This window comes from Rhinoderma darwinii, chromosome 4 (assembly GCF_050947455.1).
Source record: "Rhinoderma darwinii isolate aRhiDar2 chromosome 4, aRhiDar2.hap1, whole genome shotgun sequence".
NCBI lineage: Eukaryota > Metazoa > Chordata > Amphibia > Anura > Rhinodermatidae > Rhinoderma > Rhinoderma darwinii.
Window position 1 is genome coordinate 55125756 of NC_134690.1, and position 16276 is coordinate 55142031.

At 40.8% G+C, this 16276-nt stretch overlaps 1 long non-coding RNA gene across 1 annotated transcript; it reads left to right on the forward strand.

Moving 5' to 3' along the window:
• Positions 1-2839: 2839 nt before the first annotated feature.
• LOC142760703 (uncharacterized) lies at positions 2840-14943 on the forward strand. Its single transcript, XR_012883367.1, has 3 exons — positions 2840-2903; positions 3018-3078; positions 14657-14943. It is a non-coding gene; the product is annotated as an uncharacterized LOC142760703 (long non-coding RNA).
• Positions 14944-16276: the final 1333 nt, after the last annotated feature.

The following is a 16276-nucleotide window of genomic DNA, read 5'->3' on the forward strand; positions in this document are numbered from 1 at the left end:
CTGCTCCTTGCCGTGAGCCGTCGCGGTTGATCCGGGCGATATCGAACACAGGAGTGTGAAGCTGGTGAGCTGGAGGTTTCCTCACATCCCTTTTTCCCTGCTATTACTACGCCCCATACAGTATAATGCTCCTCATAACTCCTCAATACAAATACTTGTATTAGCTGCGAATCCGCCGCAAAAGTCGTAACACTTGGTTTTCTGTTGCAGGTTTTGCATCCCCATTGAATTCAATGGGGAAAACCCGCAACAGAAAAGCAAAGAAAACGCAGCATAAATTGATATGCACTGCAAGTCAATTTTTTAGTGTGTTCGCTGCAGTTTTTTTTTTTGCAGCGTGGGCATGAGATTTTCAAAATCTCATCCACTTTGCTGCTACTGTAAATGCTGTGGAATGTCCACACAGAATTCCGTAGCTTTTCCGTAAGGACAACATCTGCATATAGTTTGTATGTTCTCCCCATATTTGTGTGGGTTTCCTCCCACTCTCCAAAAGTTTACTGATAAGTTGATTGCCTTCCTATGAAATAGGCCACAGCGTGCACATGTGTGTGTATAAATATATAAGTTATGGAAATTAGATTGTGAGCCCCATTGTGAGCAGGGACTGACGTTAGTGATGTCTATACAGCCCTGCGCTTTATAAGCAACAGGAAATAAATATAGAGATTTTGTTCTGGAAATCAGCGGTGGTCTAAAATCACAGACTGATTTGATCTTCTCGCATGTATCTCTGACATATCAGATCATTTTGACTGGTTCTTCTCTTTAAGTTCCTCCAGGCCTATTTTATAAGCCTGTTTTTGGGGAATGTAATTATTTACTGAAACAGACAGACATGTCAAAACAGCTGACAGGCCCTTTTTATGGGTCTATTCACATGGTTTATTGCATCGATTACAGTGAAAAACGCATACTTTTGCTTCAATTTTGAAGTATGGTAATTGCAGCAATAAACTGTGATTTGACCACATCGTGTAAATATACCTACAACTAAAATACTGCTCAACATAACAACCATTTACAAAAGAAATTCGATTTTTAGAGAGAAACCCGCCAACCTGAATCCAGCTGGCACCACAAAAACTGACACATATCTGAAGCCAGGCAGGATTACGGGATGACTCATGTACATTAGTCAATTATTTATGATTAAACAAAGGAAGAAAACCAGGTGTTACTTGCAATCATTAGTAAACATTGAAATAAAAGTTATCTTCTTAACCCCTCAACACTGACAAGATGCCAATGTAAGACATAAAGGTCCTCTTACACGGCCCAACGTAGGCCATGTAGAGGAGCACCGATGAATGAGACAGCTCGTTGATCGGCACTCGTTTGCTCTTTTCACAAGGTGCTAGTATGGGGACGAACGCTCGTTACTACGATCTCTTGTCCCAATAATTTTCTTTTCAGGCCCTCAGGCTTATTAGCCGCTGGGCCTATGACTGTGGGGCATGAAGGGGTTAATCTAGCTCCAGTAGGGCTAGGGCATGGCTTATTTGCCCCCCCCCCCTCTTTTTCCCTTTAGCGGGGTAGCCTATAGGACCATAGGTTCTTAACTACAGGGCATTCTTAGGGGGGCATGGGCGGGTTTACCCCTCCTCCCTGCCTTGGTTTATAAGGCAAGGGCGGGAAGACTTCTCCCTCTTTTGGCCATCCCTTGTCCCAACCTCCCTCCCTATTGACTGTTTATCTCTATGTTTTATTTTTAAAAAATAAAAATATTTATAAGAAACATTAAGAAAGCAATATATATGTACGTAATACCAGAAAAAAAAAAAAAAAAAGATCTGAAATATAATATATGGACAAATGGTATATCAGTACATCCTCTTTGGAGGAATTGGTCTATTTATTTACTGTTTCTCGTCTGTTTTACATTTTTCGGTATTGCAATATCTATGTCAAAGTAGGCAGTGTTTAGAGAAAGGTCTGAACTACATGCCCATCCATAGGCGGGCTGGCATTCGGGTAACAAAATCGTTATGTGCATATAGGGTTTATATCTTGCAATTGTTTATTATTGAAAAACAAGAAAAAAATGAAAATAATGATATGGTAATCCACCCTAGCCAAAATTTGTATAGCAGTGGTATGCACACAGTCATTGTGTCGACAGCGCGTCTTCCTGTTTACACAGGAAGATAGGCTGCCACCAAAAATAATATTTTCAGTATTTAAAACTATACGATCAGCTGATGAACGGCTGATCGTTGCCCTTGTTAGACAGGGCAATTATCAGGAACGAGCGTTCTGTGAATGCTCGCTTGCCCGATAATTAGCCAGTGTAAAAGGGCCTCAAGGGTCCTCCAACGTGGCCCGTGTCAACGAGCACCAATCAACGAGACAGCTCGTTGCTCGACGCTCGTTTGCTTCTTTCACAAGGAGCAATGCATACGGACGACCGATCGTTACTACGGTGAGTAATCCTGACGGTCCACGGCCATGGGTGTCACAGGAATCAAGGGAAAATCTGATATCATGTCTGTTCTCAGCTTCTCGTATTGCCCATAGCATAGACCTGATGAGACAAACGTACCAATGGCAAAATGTTTATTTTTAATCCACATAAATGTAAAGATAATTCACATGTCAAAATTGTTATAATCGTAGTAAAAATAATTCCAATAGCATAGCATAATTGTATAGCATTGCTATAAATGTTATTAATAATTATTATTTTTTTTTTCATTATTGCTCCTATGCATCTAAAATAAAAAAAATATGCAACTTGGCAAATGGTTTTAATTAAAAATCTCCTATTGTTTTGTTTACAGTTCCTATGCAGACCTATGTGTCGCCATGGCTACAGTCTACAAATAAACCCTGTGTGTATAGTCATATCATACTCTACTACCCCTTCCCTGTTACACATGAATGCAGATTAAACAGTGTAGCCTGTAAGTCTGTAACTATGGAGACCCATAATTCTGCATTGAAGCTGTAGACGCAAAACAATAGGATATTTTTAATCAAAAGTATTTGTAAAGTTGATTATTTTTTTTACATTTTAGATTCATTTAATTACATGGCGTTTAAATACTACATTGTTAACCAGAACAGCTAGTGAATAAGGTAGGTCTGATAGATTTTTAATGATCTCAACGAATTATATTATAATTATATTATATTACGTTAGTTGCTCCAATTATTGCTCCCAGTTGCGTACCTACTATACAGTCAGACCATGCTACTGCTTGGGGCCCTTGGAGAGAGGGGCCCTGTTCTGGTAGCTCCTATACCATTTATTACTGGGTGGAAAGAATGTGTGCAGGAGTCCTCCAGAGGGGATAGGAAATTGGCCCAAGGGTCATGAAAAGAGTTTAGAGGCCCTTCTGTCCATTAGGGCAAACCTTCGATGAGTGACTTCAGATCAGCTGCAGTGCCCATTGTAGTCTATTGTAGCCCTTTTGCAAGTAAGGGCCCTTTTACACGGGCCAATTATCGTTACCGATCATTGCCCTGTGAAAACAGGGCAACGACCAGCCGATGAATGTGCAAACGCTCGTTCATTGGCTGATTGTATAGTTTTAAATGACGAAGCTATTAGCGTTGTCGGCAGCACATCTCCCTGTGTTGCCAGGGAGACGTGTTGTTGCCGACATGATAGAAATATGGGGACGAGCAATAGGGGTAACGAGCGCTCATCCCCATACATACCTCCCTGTGAAAGGAGCAAACGAGTGCCGATCTCGTTGATCGTCACTCGTTTACACGGCCCACGTCGGGATTTGTAATACCACCTTAACCCCTTCAGGACTGAGCCTGTTTTGGCCTTCAGGACGAAGCCGATTTTTCAAATCTGACATGTGTCACTTTATGTGGTAATAACTCCGGAATGCTTTTACCTATCCAAGCGATTCTGAGATTGTTTTCTCGTGACATATTGTACTTTATGTTAGCGAAAAAATTTGGTTGATAAATTCAATATTTATTTGTGAAAAACACCAAGATTTGGAGAAAATTTGCAAAAATTAGCATTTTTCTCAATTTAAATGTATCTGCTTGTAAAACAGATAGTAATACCACACAAAATAGCTACTAGTTAACATCTCCCATATGTCTACTTTATGTTGGCATCATTTTTTGAACATTCTTTTATTTTTCTAGGAAGTTACAAGGCTTAGAACTTTAGCAGCGATTTCTCATATTTTCAAGAAAATTTCAAAAGGCGATTTTTACAAGGACCAATTCAGTTCTGAAGTGGCTTTGAGGGCCTTATATATTAGAAACCCCCAAAAAGTCACCCCATTTTGAAAACTGCACCCCTCAAAGTATTCAAAACAGCATTCAGAAAGTGTATTAACCCTTTAGGCGTTTCACAGGAATTAAAGCAAAGTAGAGGTGAAAGTTACAAATTTCATTTTTTTTTTACAAAATTCATTTGTAATACATTTTTTTCTATACCACAGAAGGTTTTACCCGAGAAATGTAACTTATTATTTATTGCCCAGATTCTGCAGTTTTTAGAAATACCCCACATGTGGCCCTAGTGCGGTCATGGACTGAAACACCGGCCTCAGAAGCAAAGGAGCACCTAGTGGATTTTGGGGCCTCCTTTTTTTAGCATATATTTTAGGTACCATGTCAGGTTTGAAGAGGTCTTGTGGGGCCAAAACAATAAAGACGCCCAAAAGTGACCTCATTTTGGAAACTACACCCCTCAGGGAATTTATCTAGGGGTATAATTAGCATTTTGAACCCACAGTTTTTTTGCTAAATTTATTTGAATTAGTTTGTGAAGATGAAAATCTACTTTTTTTCTGAAAAAACGTAGACATTTTTAATTTTTTCAAGGAATAAAAGAGAAAAAACACCCCAACATATGTAAAGCAATTTCTCCTGATTATAGCAATACCCCATATGTGGTAATAAACTGCTGTTTGGACCCACAGCAAGACTCAGAAGGGAAGGAGCACCATTTGGATTTTGAAATTCTGATTTTGCTGGAACAGTTTTCAGTACCGCATTTGAATTGCCCTGGAGGGAACAAAATAGTGGAAACCCATGGAAAGTGACCCCATTTTGGAAACTACACTCATAAAGGAATTTTTCTAGGGGTAAAGTTAGCATTTTGACACCACGGTTGTTTTGCTGAATTCATTGGAATTATTCTGTAAAGGTAAAAATCAACTTTTTTTCTGAAAAAAGGTAGCCATTTTTAATTTTTACAAGGAATAAAGGATAAAAAGCACCCCAACATTTGTAAAACAATTTCTCCCGATTACGGAAATATGCCATATGTGGTAATAAACTGCTGTTTGGACCCACAGCAAGGCTTAGAAGGGAAGGAGCGCTATTTGGCTTTTGGAGCTCAAATTTTGCTGAAATGGTTTCTGGGTGCCATGTCGCATTTGCAAAGCCCCTGAGAGGCCAAAACAGTGGAAACCCCCCAAAAGTGGAAATTACACCACTTAAAGAATCTATCTAGGGATATAGTGGGCATTTAGACCCCACAAGTCTATTGCAGGATTTATTAGAATTAGGCCATGAAAATGAATATCAACATTTCTTCCACTAAAATGTTGCATTTTTTTCAATTTCACAAAGGATAAAGGGGGTAAAAGCTGCCCAACATTTGTTAAGCAATTTCTCCCGAGTACGGCAATACCCCAAGTGTGGTCATAAATGGTTTTTCATTGGAAAGTAATTAACCCTTTCTGGACTGATCCATTTTTTTTCTTTTCCTTTTTAGTTTTTTCCTCCCCGCGTTCCAAGAGCCACAACTTTTTTATTTTTCAGTCAATAGAGCGGTATGAGGGCTTATTTATTGAGGGACGAGTGGTCGTTTTTATTGGTACCATTTTTTGGTACATACAACTTTTTGAGCACTTTTTATTACATTTTTAGGTAGAGCGAAGGTGACCAAAAAAACAGCGATTTTGCCGTTTTAAATTCTTTATTTTTCACGTGAGACGCTCCATACATCACCCCCCACACTAAGACATGCTATGTTGTAGTGCGCAAAGGGGTTAATGCGCAGCGCATGGTGCGGAGTGAAAATTACAATTTTCCACTCATATGCCATTTTAGTGCACTATATGTTATGCCCAGTTTGTGCCACTGAAGACAAATACCTCATAAAATATTAACCGGGTTCTCCCGGGTATGGCGATGCCATATCTGTGGACGTAAACTGGTGTTTGGGCACGCTGCAGGGCTCAGAAGGGAGGGAGCGTCATTTGGCTTTTGGGGCGCAGATGTAGCTTGGTAGTTGTTCTGTTTGGGGTTTTACTGGTGTCTCAGTTTATAATGTGGGGGCATATGTTATCTGTGCGGGGTACATCAGGGTACATGTTATCTGTGCGGGGTACATCAGGGTACTTGTTATCTGTGCGGGGTACATAAGGGCATAATAAGAGGGTATAATAATGCAGTAAATAAATAATAATCCGCAGATATGTGGCCGGTGTCGCACTGATAAATGGCGCCCGATCTTATCCGCTTTTGGACACTGCACATTCTGGGAGCCAGAATTTTTTTATTTTTTCTCCACCGGAGCTGTGTGAGGGTTTATTCGTTGCGGGACAATCTGTCGTTTTCATTGGTACCATTTTAGGTACCAGAAATTTTTTTGATCACGTTTTATTCCATTTTTTGGCAAGCCAGGTGACCAAAAACCATCAATTCTGACAATGTTTTTTATTCGTTTTTTTATGGCCTTCACCCTGGGCTATAAATTACCATTATACTTTATTCTGCGGGTCGATACGATTACAGCGATACAAGATGTATATAATTTTGTTATGTTTTGCAGCGTTTGTGCAATAAAATCACTTATTTATAAAATAAATTATTTTTTGTGTCACCATATTCTGAGAGCCATAACGTTTTTATTTTTCAGTCAAAAAAGCGGTGTAAGGGCTTGTTTTTTGCGGGACGGGATGTAGTTTGTATTGGTACCATTTTGGCGTACATGCGACTTTTTGATCACTTTTTATTGTATATTTTGGGAGGGGTGGTAACCAAAAAATTGTGATTCGGGCACTGTTTTTCGTTGTTCACCGTGCGGGAAAAATAATATTACAGTTTTATAGTTGGGGTCGTTACGAACGCGGCGATACCAAATATGTGTACTTTTTTTAACATGTTAATTTTTTTCCTATAATAAAAGACTTATTATAGGAAAAAAAGCATTCTTTGTTTATGTCACTTATAACTTTTATTTTTACACTTTTTAAAAACATTTTTATTATCTTTTTTTTACTTTTTTCACTTGTCCCACTAGGGGACACTTAGACTTGCAGCTCTGATCGCTGCTGGAATACATTACACTACACACGTAGTGTAATGCATTCCAACTGTCATTGTGACGTGACAGTCACACTGACAGGAAGCATCGGAGGACCGGCTGGAGGCTGATCCTCCGAGGCTTCCGTACATGGCAACCCGGAGGTCATTGTCTGGCCTCTGGTTGCCATGATAAGGATCGACAGCCCCCGCAAATACATGTGGGGGGCTGCCGATCAGCTGTAAACCTCTTCGATGTGGTGATCGCAATCGACCACCGCATCGAAGGGGTTAATTGGCGATTTCAGCGGCGACAGGCCGCTGATCGGCAACAGGGAGAGCAGGGCTGACACCCTGCACAGTTAACCGCCGCTGCGGTGTAGCGCCGCGCGGCGGTTAACTGTTAAAGCGCGGGCGTAACTGTACGCCCAGGTGCGCGAAGTTACTGCTCACCTGGATGTACAGTTACGCCAAGGTGCGGGAAGGGGTTAAGAGAAGTAGAATCAATGGATGAATTGTCCTGCCTGTGACTTTATGTGTTTTTTTTTAATGTTTGCTGTTATTTCATTTACAATAGCAGCTAAAAATAAAACCTAGAATAAGACCAGTTGATATCTATCTTAATAGAGTAATTTTGCATAAATTATTTAACATACATTAGAAATAAACATTTTGCTCTTTTCAATAGAAGATGGAGCTAGAACTATTATTGAGCAATTATTGGGAGAAATGGCACCAATATAAATTTTCAGAAGCCAAAAATGTAATCACAATGGCAGATATCATATCATATGAGTTAGTAAAGTAAAAGTCTGGCAAGAAAAATGACTCTATATTATAATAAACCCTGTCCACATGTATCTGAATAGCTTTGCCTCTTTTGTATTATTTTCTGCACTTACTGTACAATTATTTGCATCAGCCCACGTGATCGCAAGGTGATCACAATCCGTGCTTAGATTTCAGTATAAGGGTCCTATTATACAGCCCGACGTGGACCATGTAAACGATAACCGATCAATGAGACAGCTCGTTGATCGGCGCTTGTTTACTCCTTTCACAAGGAGCTATGTATGCGGATGAGCAATGTTTACTACGAATGCTCGTCCCCATACATTTCTATCATGTCGGAATCACATCTCCCTGTTTACACAAGGAGATGTGCTGCCGACAACGATAATATTTTCTGCATAAATTATACAATCAACCGATAAACGGGCATCATTATGACAATGGAGAACGGGGTAAGTATTAGGGAGTTTTTTTCAACCACAATTTGGTGCATTTTTTCGGCCGGAATTCCCTGCGATAGATACGCTGTGTACTTTTACACAATGTATCCACCACGTGTGAACATGGCCTTATAGTGGAATTTTTTTTATTAAGAATAACATTCATTGTTAAGTTAAGTAATTATTATCCTTCTGGCCGAGATAAAGTATTTGGAAAGGTATTGAAGATTTTTTGAGACCAATGAAACAGTAAACTCAACTCAGCCAGGGAGAAAACAGAATTCTCTGTCCAGCTACTCTCTAATGATACTGCAGCCCTGTTTGCACTGCGCATGCCACTGAATGGCGCTGGTGAATGCACAGTGCAAGGAAAGTGCAAACTGCCCCCCATTACCAAGAATCAGTCCGCAAAACCCCTACCACAGAATCCCATCCTAGTTTATAAACCTTCACTGTGTTCAGCTTTACATCATTCAGAAAGCAAAGTACTGCCAAATAGCAAGGATATTTTCCAGAATCTTTTTACATTTATTTTTACGATGTCAATATAACTATTCACATGCTTCATACCTGGCTATAAGTGACCGATTGAGATGTAATATTGAACTCTATGTGGCCAATTACTCTGTAATACAAAAAAGGATTCCTCTTCTAAGATACCAACTTTAGAAAAAAAATTATATATATACATACACACAAACACACCTCTTTAAAGCTTATCGTTTTAAAGATAAGAAAAAATCTGACAGATGGCTGAAACAGATTTTTGACGCTGAAAGCCAAGAAAGTTACTTATACTCTGGGAATATACGTGTGCTATCTGTCTTGGCACTGCCACTATTGATATAAATAGCTTTAGCAAGAAATGGGACTTAGCTTAAACTTGCCATGAACTCACAAAATGACCTATTACATGGACTACAAATATGTCACAGGCATTTCTCGATAAACAGCTCTTCTGGAAAGTTGAGATTTCACACATACCTATGACATAAAACTAAAGGGTTCTTACAGGGATTACAACAAATGCATCTAATCTTCCAGACCATGTTTGTTTTGCTAGTCTGTAAATACAATCACTGTTACCCACCAGGTCTCTCTGTTCCTAAAACTACATCTGAGTCTTTGGTTTGGTAAATGAATAGTCTTTTAAAATAACGTACTAAAGGTGAAATCCACTACCAGAACACTGCGGTTGTTATGATCAGTGGCGGAACCCCAAAGATCTGTTATGGGCGGACGTGCAGAGCCCGAGGCTCCCGGGGGCCCATGGCCGCCCAAATACCACTTCTTAGTTTTGTCACATCTTTGCGAATCACTGCAAAAACCATGACAAAACGGAAGGCCCCTGGAATTAATTATATCCGCGTCCAAAGGACGCAGATACAATTGACATCACTGGCAAGGCAAGGGATTTGTCCGTTTCCTTGCCCGGCATTCAGTGCTTTTTTTTATGCATGCGGCGGGATGACGTTAGCGCGATTACATCAATGCGCCGCTTCCGTCGTACCGCTGGATGCGGCCTGGTCAGAAGAGACCAGGCCTGCATCATCGGAGAAGAGGACGGCGCTGGAACAGGGACAGATAAGTGTCGCACTAACTACAGGGGGTGGCGCATCTACATGGGGGCTGTGAGGCGATTTCTACAGGGGGTCTGTGTGACGCTTTCTGCAAGGGGATTGGTGCTATCTACAGGGGGGGCTGTTTGGCGCTTTCTACAAGGGGGTTGGTGCTATCTACAAGGGGGTGTGTGTGGCACTATCTAACAGGGGGCTGTGTGGCGCTATCTCTAGGGGGGGTGATGCCAGGGGTCATTGTCTGTGTGGTGCTTTACTTTACAGTGTTTCACACAATTATATTCAGGGGCACAGTGTTTGGTACTATTTTATTCAGGGGTGCAGTGTATGGTGCAATTGTATTTAGGGGCACAGTGTGTGGTACCATGAAAATGTTATCTTCGTTTATAGGTGTGCAAATGTTGGAAAAGTGAGGAGCCGAAGACATCTGAGTGGCAAATTCTGCAGAAATGGGTCATGGCCGGGAGAAGTTGTCATGAAGTCTGGACCGGATGGAGAAGAAAAGAGGGAAAAAACTACTAGAATCTGAGAAGTCGTCACCTGTGAGTCACTAGGTTTATAGAGAATCTGTCACTTCCCCAGACATGTTTATTATAGGAAAACCTTGTATTTCACAAAAGTCTTTGTGCAGTCCAGGACTGATAAACAAATGCATGTTACCATTCCCCTTGTCAGGAGGATGTGTCCCTGCACAGTGTGATACTGTCAGCGATGGTTGGAGACTGTCAGTATGTAGGGACACAGACCTTTGACAAGGGGATTCATAACAACCATTTGTTTTTTGTTCAAATTCTTTTATTTTTCCGTTTTCCAAAACACAAATATAATGGTGCAGACATATGCAGCACTGACATCGGCCCACAGGCCAGTATATGTAATTACAATGAGTGCAAAGAAACACAAAAACAACAACATACAGCTGAAATCGATATTGATGAAGAAGACCTTTTATGCATCCTGAACCAGCAGCCATGCATAATGACCTGTGTGAGAACAGGGTAGAGATAGAGAGAAGCAAATAACAACCATTTGCTAATGCTTGCACAAAAAGGTAGTGTTAACAATAGTTACGGTGTGTCAGTGCAGCGGTGGAGAAGGGAGGGCCCAAGTTTGGGTAACAGCCCTGGGCCTATGATCTACTTAATCCGCCACTGGTTATGATTGAGAAAGCAATGACCATGTCTTCGAATCTTTTATCCATGTTATATAAACATTTACTATCATGGATTCTGAATGCATTTCTTGTACTGTTGAAGAAAAATGGGATAGAGCTTGAGGTGCCATTAGTGATGGGATTTGGGCTAAAATTCTGCAGACGGTTTCGAATCAGTCTTGTCATGCGGCATATAGGTTGTCCCACTTTTCTGTATTACACCAAGTTTATCGCACTCCTCTATTTTTATATCGTATTGGTCTCAATGGGGATTCTCCTTGTCCTAGGTGTCGAAATGAACAGGCAGATCTAATCCACATGATCTGGAATTGTCTTGATTAAGAATGTATTAGAGAGACGTGTTCAACTAACTGCTAGTTCAGTATATGGCCTTTCCATACCGCACTCTTCGTGTCAATGATGCTCTCAAACTTTTATATTGCATGAAAGGTAATAGCTCAATGTTGGATTGCGACTGACCCTCCTGTAGTACAACAATTTATTAATAAAGTTAATTGGGAAAATTGGGTTGGAAAAGGCAGGTCAAATTAAGAGGAATACACGACAGAAGCATTATGGGCTCAATGGTTAGATGAATCAGGTGTGGCACCTGCTTCTCTTACTTCTCTTCCAATTCTCCTCCTTTAGTAGGTACCTAGAATGTGCTTAAAGAGGAGCTGCCATGGGTTTGTTTGTTTTTTAAACCCTTATTCCCGGCAACATCCCGATTCCAGCACTGTCAATTTTATTTTTTTTGCCCCTCCATTGTCCCGCTACAGCTTCAGCTCTGTTTTAGTATCAAATATGCTAATTGTGGGTAAAGGTACAGAGAGGAGGAGACCTCATTTCTCCTCAGTAGCTGTTGTCTTCTGAATCGATGTGACGCTGTCCAATTAGAGTGGGGCTCATCTCACGAGATTTACCTAAGGCTGGCAATGCTGTTGCTGCTCCTATGAGTGGGTTGTGCGGGCTAGGTCTTCCATTCTGCTCCCCATCGTTTCTTCTCCTGCATTCTGAACGGCAGCAGCACCTGAAGTGAATGCTTTACAGAGTCTGGTTTGAGGTACATTGTCCTGGTGATATCACCCACACTCAATCGAGCAGTCTGAATCATTGTAGTAAAGACATTGGGTTGTTATTAGTAGTCAATATGGACCCCTCTACATCTCCATGAATGCAAATATACACTTGATGTGTGAAACCATACCAATTACTTCATGAATAATATTCAGCTCAATAATAAATAAAATGTATATACTTTCCTCATAGGTTAACAAAGACTGCAGAGAGTCTCTGTGCAAATACAGTATGTAGGCCTCTTGTTCTCCATAAGCTATATGATCACTATCCTCGTAGTAAAACCTTCACCGTTCTGGACATCAAATAATCATTAAGCTTTATTCAAACGAGCGTGTGTCAAATCGGCCGTGAAAAACAGCAGTTTTTCACGGCCGATTTGCACCCGTGCGGGACTTGTTTTCACGGATCACTCATAGATTTGAGTGTATTATAGGATCTGTGAAAACTGACAAAAATAGGAAATGCCCTATTTCTTCACGGTCCGTTAAAACAACGGCAGTGTGAATAGCCCCATAGAATTACATGCCGCCGTGTGGCGCCCGTTGAAAAAACGTCCATCACACAGCCAATTTATACGTTCATCTGAAAAAAGCTTTAGGCTATACGAATAATTAGTGCAGTACCTTACATGCATTACACTAAAAAGTAGGAAGTACTGGTTTGGAATATGGTGCCCCTCTTGATTTTAGGGTCTTTGTGCAGCTGCACACATTGTACACTGTGGATAAGTGATAAATGTTAAACTTGGGAATACCCCTTTAATCACCACTGGAAAATTCGTAATGAACCTTAGGGAAATTTTTCAAGTTAATTATGTAAAAAGTTCTTATTAAATATTTAGCAGCCTGTCTAAAACAATGAACAGGGTCATGGAGAGTTTTAAAGCGTAGCTGCAAATGTTAACCTTTCTCAATAAAGCAGAAGTATGCGGGCAATGACACAAATGTAGTATTATGTAAAACATTATGTTATATACTAATTATATTAGTATTACAAAGTATTAGATGGCGCCCATTCAAATTTATGTGGGACCATGTAATACATGGCCACATGGAGTACTCCAGAGTAGCGACTCTCAGCTCTGGCTAATAGATTGGGTGCAAAGCACGTACCCCTCACTATGATGTCCATATGCTCCTACAGGGCATCTGGAAAGGGTGGTCTTGACCCAAATTCCGACACTTGAATAAGAGCCATTTTCAAGTGTATACACATGGTACCTCGTAGGAAAGGCAGCGTTCCAAGCTTTTATTGACTAAGATGTGGATGTACACAAAAATAGAGTCATTAGAGCTAATGAAGTATATCGACAAAGTGCTGATAACTAGTAATGTTGCTGAGAATGTTTAGAATGAGAGAAGAGGTCTGAATGGAACTGTTACAACTAATATGTGATAGCCTTAAAGGGTATGTACAGTATATCTTTGCATTTTTTTTATTACTCCAATGCATCTGAAATTAAATATGAAACAAATTTGAAACAACTTTTCCTAATAATGTTGACTAAAATTATCCTACCCTATTGTGTCTACAGCGCCAATGAAGTCCGATGTCTCCATGGTTACAGACCACAAACAAATCCTGTGTAGTCTGATCCTGCAGTCATACTCATTTTCATCTGTCCACTGCTTCTTGCTAACCTACTTATTGTATGTTAACTTGAATACACATACCACTTGGCATTTATCACAGTGACATTTTCTGGTTAATAGGTTAATTTGTCAAGAAGTTACCAAACTTGAACATCGCGTTGGTGATACCCCGATGCAATCAGCCTTTGCTTCTAGAGAATAGCTCCATAATACGGTGCCATACAGAGGCGCCATACAATGGACCTATGGCTACATAGTATAATGTTGTGGGGACTCCGTCTGCCATGATGCCCTAGGCAGAATTGTCATTTGGAAGTCTGAGAAAGCCTTAAGCTCCAGTTCACTGCGTTTTTTTGGCGCTAATTTTGAGCCGGGCAATTTTTTACCTTTGCACAAAATGAAATAAAAGCGTCATGCCCTATCTTGGAGCAGGTTCTGCCTCTAAACCTCCATTGAAATCAGTGGGCGTTAGAAACCCCCCCCCCCCCCCAAAAAAAAAACAAACAGTAAGAATAACACGTAAAAAAGGCCTAAAAAATGCCTAAAATAAAGTGTAAAAAAAAAACCGTCAAAAAGCGCTTGGATATGTAAATCTGCCATACGCAAATCTGCATTGAATTTTGAGGCAGATTTTTTCTGCTTGTCAATAAACGCTGTGTAAACATACCCTAATAGCGCCCGTGTTAGTTGTTACCCAGCTTTCCCAGAAACAGATATATCTAAGAAATGGCTGAGTAGGATTTTAACAAACTAAAGAGGGTGACTCTGATGTTTTGTTTTTTACTTTAGGAGCCAGGAAACAACTGGAAGGTCAGAGTTGCCATGGATAATGCGTCTGACATACTGTACAAGCCAGGACTTTCAGGGGTTACAGGACCAACTTTTTTCAGAATGTGCTCTGAAAAGTGACATGTCAGTGCTGTGTATAGTCTGGAGGGACTCCGCTGCTGTACTCTAAATGGAACTTTGCAGAGGAGGCAGATGCTCAGGGGATTCCTGTCATCTCTGATGTTTCATCTCTGAGTGTTATTACTTGTGCGTCATGTGCAATTGTTGCTCATAAAATAGGTTTCCTGCTTGGTAACATGCAAAACATAAAACTGCTGGAGACAACAAACTATTGTTTGTTATGGATGCCTAAAGGGGTGAATATCAGTAGCTGCAAAGCTAGTATCATTTTGTCATTGAAGTAGTCAGAGAAGTAGCCTATGGTTAGGCCCCATACACACGATCGTGCCCGTAATTATCAGCATGGCCGACCGCAGACAGCCGTCCGCATTTACGGGCTGTGCTCGCATTATAAAGTATGTAAGCACGGTCCGTAAAATAAAAAATAGGACATGTCCTATTTTTTACGAAAAGTTTCAATGGCATGCACACTTTCCCGTAAATATATGGGAAGATGTCTGTCGGCCATAGAAATGAATGGGTCCGTAATTACGGGCGATTTTACGGTCGTGTGCATGGGGCCTAAAAGGGGTTTTCTGGGACTAAAGCATTGACGGCCAAACATTGATTGGTGGGGGTTCGACCGCTGCAGGGGAAATACATGGCCAGCTTTAGCTTCCCTCAATCATAATAGGTGATCGCAGGAGGTTTCAGAAGCCTGACCCGCAGCAATCAGCTGATCACCAGGCCAACTTCAATTTAAAGCTACAGAAGACAACATTATTCCCTCCATGTCAGTTTTGAGGTAAATCAACTCTATAGCGTGCAAACAACAACATCCCAGATCTCAGCTTCCTGCACTGCTGCAATTACGATAGTAAAGGGAAAGGATATTGGTCTTCGCTGCCTTCAAAAAATCTACCTCCAATGAAAAATGAAAACTTCACAGTGCTCTTAGATCCTCATGTACAATCTCTTTGTGGAGCCTTTCGCTTCAAAGTTCAGCCGTGTGTGATGCAGATCTCTCCTTCTTCCTAATTCACTAATAGGACGTTATCATTGTCTGCCATATTACAGATACAGTGGCGTTGCAGCCCAGTCACAGTCACTGTTTCTACAAGCCTGCTAGCTCACATTGTACTTTCCATTCCTTCTGCCACCCCTCATGTTGGGTTACGGTTGGGGGTTTAGTTCACACATTGCGTAAATAGCGCATATTTTCCACAATGGAATTAGTTGCGGAAAATCCGCAGCATAATACTGTAGCAGCAAAGTGGCTGAGATAAAACAAATCTCATCCACACGTTGCGTAAATAGTGAGCGGAAGAAGCGCTCAGAAATTGACCTGCGGTGCAGAGTTTTATTTGGCAGCATCTCAATTGCATTTTTGTAAATGCTGCTTATTTGTTGCAGGTTTTCCCCATTAACCCTTTCACGACCAATGACGAAAATGAACGTCATGGTCGGCTGCTAGTTCCCGCACCATGACGTTCATTTTCGTCAGTATTTCAGACTGTCACT